The following is a 4,919-nucleotide window of genomic DNA, read 5'->3' on the forward strand; positions in this document are numbered from 1 at the left end:
GGTTACATGGTATAATGTATGGAGTGCTTCTATAAAACAGGGAACTTTAAGCATAAATTGTGCGTAACTTGAGTTGAAAAACATTTTCAATTATATCTAAATCTTTGCGAAAATCAGTGATTTATTTTTTTTATTGACTGAGTTTTAGGTCAATATTTGGTCGATTCCCGTTAGGGTTATAAACTGCCGAAGAGGTTGGTAGAGCAGAAAAAAAAAGCTATTACTAATTTAATTAATTAATCATAAAAAATATAAAATTGTAAAAAACAAGTCCACTAGTATGTAGCTGTGTCTCCGCTAGTATGAAAAAATAAAGAGTGCTCAGCTCAATTGCTTACAATAATAAATAAAGCAAGAATAAAATCAGTGGGAAATAACTAAGTCCGTTTGTGGGAAATCTTGCCTACTTAGTGCCCAAAAAATATGCTCAAAAATTATATATACTAAAAATAATGCATAAAATTAAAAAAAAATTAAAAATTATAACATAAAATAAACTTAATCAGCTAGTAAAAAATTTTGTGTGGTCCACAGTATTGGGTTGAATTATATCAGATTCTGTCACTACAATGAGTTCCACCTGTCATTAATTAATAAACAAAGGTAAAATGCAAAATAAAGCACTACTTACATTGATATAGGTCCAAGCGACAGAGGTAAGATAGCTTTAATATTCGTGTGTAATACAAAATAAGATATTGGTTACACATTATATGATAGTAATAAATATGACCATATTACACTTAAAAGTGAACTGAATTACAACAAAAAATACAATCAGTACTGAATTGTACATACGTAAATCAGTAGATAAATTCGTCAGTAAAATCAATGACAATTGAAAGTTGACAACGTGACGTGGTTTTATAAGGTACTGAAGCAAAGGGTCCATTACAGTTAAATAGAGGTGATTATTAGAATGCCAACCTCAATGAAGCTGGCAAGGAAATCAGGGTTTCATGTCAGCCGCCAGTGAGAGCCAGGGGAAGCACTCCCTCAGAGAACATTATGACAAATATGGACCCTTGCCAGACATGACACAGAGAAGTTGAGATGAGGAGTATGGACAGATTAGAAAAGGCTTTTGATATCCGTATTTGGTTTCGAGGCGGAATTGACAAACATCCTTCAGTGCTCAGACGTGTGTCCTGACGAGGGAAGCCTGGCTTGCTATTAAGAGGCCAGATGCCCCGCGTCTGAGTGGAGCTGATGAAGGGTTAATAAATGTTGTTATTTAAATACGCAGTAGATAGCGTGGCAGCAGCAGCACAGTTGTGTACGACTCAAATCCAAGGACTGGAAGCAATTTAAAGAATTTTCCCTGAAATATTTTCCAAATCTTCCTCACGTAACCAAAAAAAATGTCAAACTAGATTTTATCTTGACAGAGTCGAGACACAAAGATCCGTGAGGGGGAAAAACTTAGAGAATTACAATGTGAGATTGCAGTTCTTGTGCAAAGGCATGCCCAATAGATCCACAAAGGAACCTCTGGTGCGCTATCTGGCAGGAAGGCGTTTGTAAATTTTTTCCACCGCCTTTTGCCCAGAGATTATCTGATTCCCAATATTTAGACATGGGGATCTTTAGCACAGGATTGGAGTACAATGAACGGGTCCATGACATAGATAACATGTTATCGATTCAGGGGACAAGCTCCAGGACCCTCATCGAAGCATGATAACATAGTGCCTGTAACTGTGGAATTACTGGAAAGAAAGCTTACCATTCGCATTCAAATTTGGAACTCAGCTAGGTCTTACAATAATCCCATAAACGACCCATGGAACCCAGGAGAAAGTTCAAACAAGTCAGAAAATCAGTCGGGAAACGGAAACCGACCAGCAAAAAAACAAGTGACATGACTACAACCTTAGTGCAATCAGGTACCAAAATAAGTATTAGTACAAGTTGCCAATGCTACAAAGATTTAATGTGTAAAGGATTGATAGTTTTTAAAGGTAGGCAGTAGAGGGCAGCGAAAGAAGAGTATTTTTGATACTGGTGCCGAAGTATCCTTAGTGCATGAATCCATATTGCCAGCTCGAAAACAGGGACTATACAAAGACTAACGTGAAGGTCCCGTCTAGCAGTGGGTCTTTGTTTAACACATCCATGATGGTTTCCACTTAACAATGTGTTAGCAAAAATTCCTTTGACTCATCATTGCTTTTGTAGTAGGATGTGGACTCTACCTACGAGATATTATTGGGTTCAGATTTTATTCTTTCCCATAGGGTAGAGTTTTGCTCAAAACCATTTGAGATGCAAATAAATAAAACAAGATACCTGCAAGGCTTATACCATCTATGCTCACTAAAACCATTGTAGCTACTCTGCCAGTGGAAGTAGATGGAAATTGGAGCAGATATTTTAGTGATTCTGATGTAAAATACGTCCTGAAAGAGGTACCACATTATGGAAGGTCACTCTCAGACCTTTGTCGGCATGCTTTGCTACATCTCATGTGGTGAGGTTTTTTCAGGTGGTACTGTAGGGATGGTATCAGGAGTTGTCATAGCAGAGAGCTCTTAGAGAACAATATATCAGGACTCTTCATACCAGAGAGCATGTTACTAATAGCGAACTTGTTGAGTCAAAGGGGTTGGTACAGTTGATGAAAAACACGAAGATGAGTATTGGTTTAAATAGTCCCAATTTAAACGACCAACCAGAGATGGTCAGAATTAATATCAGCTTGCCCAGTGGGGGATGTAACAGTGTTAGAAGGAATACCTTTGCCACAAAAATCAAGTAAATCCAACATTCACGGCGAAGTCATAGTGATGAGAAATTGAGAGAGCAAATAAATACTTTGTTTCCTGATCTGCAAAGTAAAGAAAATCAAGTACTGCAAATTCTGGTCATAGGTCTGGACAAGCATTTTCACTTAAAGAATGAACCTCTTACTGTAGCAACTCATTTCTTCCATGAAATTCGGACAACAGGACCGCCAGTGTATAAAAGGACTAATAGGGCGATCAGCCATGGTTATATGGATGATATATTGTCCTTTGGATCCTCATGGAAAGAACACTCTGTACAATCTTGAGGATATTCTTGATAGAATTAATACAAAGTAACCTTTCCCTTAAACTGGGAAGTGTAGTTTCTTTCAAGAAGAGATTAAGTATCTTGGACATATAATTTCCAGTAAAGGTATCAGACCTCAGGGAGAAAAGTTGAAGCTCTGCGGACTTTCCAAAACCAGTGGCCTGAAGAGCTTGCATTTCATTTCTCTTGGTCCTGGCAAATTATTATAGCAAATTCATTTTGAACTTTTGGCACATAGTAGCCAAGCCGCTTACTGAAATGAAAAAGGTTCTCGGAAGCTTATAACCTCAAAATCGTTCTTAAATGGTCAAATGAAGCACTGAAAGCTTTCAATGATAAAGATTGCTATTCTAAAGAGGTAACTCTTTCTTATCAGATTTTGACAAAACATCATTCTGAATACGGATGCTAGTGAATTGGCTGTTGGGGGTGTACTCCAGCAACATGATGATAATGGCATGTTGCGCCATAACTTTTTCAGTTCGTACTCTGAATGAAGAGGGAAGTTAATTATTCCACGATTGAAAGGGAAGCCACTAGCAGTAGTGGTTATGGTCTCACAGTAACCGATCTATTATACTAGGAATTCCGTCAAGGTGGCCAGTGATCATAGACCACTTGTTTTTGGCTTTTAAATATGCAGGCCCAAATTCATGGATTTTCTGCGTTGCGGATCTTTTGCTGAATTATGAGCTGAAGTTACTTACATAGCTGGGAAAACAAAATTGTGTGGCTATGCACTATCTAAATAAGAAATGCAGATCACCCCATTGATAACTATATTGTTGTCGGCTGTGACACGGAGTGGAAGAGAATCATTAAATAATATGAGTCACGGAGAGAGTGAAAATAGCCTTGGACGCCACTAAAGTTAGGATGGATCAGTATGTTCTCCCATTATTGGGTCAGATAAGATGTATCTCAGGGGTGAAGTAAATGAGTGTCCTCGATTAAAATATGATGTCAGTGATTTCAAAAATATTACAATATGGAATTCTCTATCATACTCATGTCAATATAATATGATCAACTGACACAGCATTGTTCTGGTGGCCCATTGCCTTCCCTTAGCAGGTCATGGCTGGGTCCAGGTTACCCTTTGATGAAGCTAAAGAAGTTTTGCATTCTGCCAGGGCATGTCAAAGACGTCCCAACTATGTAAAGTCCCTGTAGTGTGTGCCTTAAATGTTAAGCCCAATGAGGATGTGCCTTCTCCGCTGCGTCGGTTCCCAGGTGTAAGAGGAAATTTGAGCGATACCCTAGATTTGTATCCCTCTCCTGTTACAAAAGATGAAGGAGCAAAGTATGTGCCTGGACAGTAATTTGATGTGCTGACCTGCTTCCTGATAGCTGTACCATAGGAAACAAAGAAGCAAAGGAAGTAGCCCAAGCTATTATAACACATTTTTGTCAGCATCCATGGCGTTCCAAACATGTACTACAGGATGTTGGAGGAGAATTTATAAATGAAGTTTTTAAAAAAAAAGGACATTTGTGGGTTGTTTGCAATAAACAGACACACTACAACTCCATCCATCCTCAAGTAATGGTTTGGTGGAGCGTGGTAAAATTGACCATAATGCAAATAATTGAGAAGTATGACTTATGACAACCCTAAAGAATGGGATACACCTGCTTGGCCCTTTAGCCGTATTTGCCATACTTCTGCATATCATAGGAAAATCCATGATTCTCCTTCACTTCCTGTATGTACAACAAGGATCCCTCAATACTTATTTAAAATTCTTTCATGATAATGGTCCATGGTACAATGTAGGAGGAACTGAGATGTAAGACGCTGTTTATTGCAAACCAAGTCTTATAATCGTGCAGCTGTAGAGAAAGGTGCAGTTGACCGCGAAAGA

The sequence above is a fragment of the Penaeus monodon genome, unplaced genomic scaffold (assembly GCF_015228065.2).
Source record: "Penaeus monodon isolate SGIC_2016 unplaced genomic scaffold, NSTDA_Pmon_1 PmonScaffold_163, whole genome shotgun sequence".
Lineage (NCBI taxonomy): Eukaryota > Metazoa > Arthropoda > Malacostraca > Decapoda > Penaeidae > Penaeus > Penaeus monodon.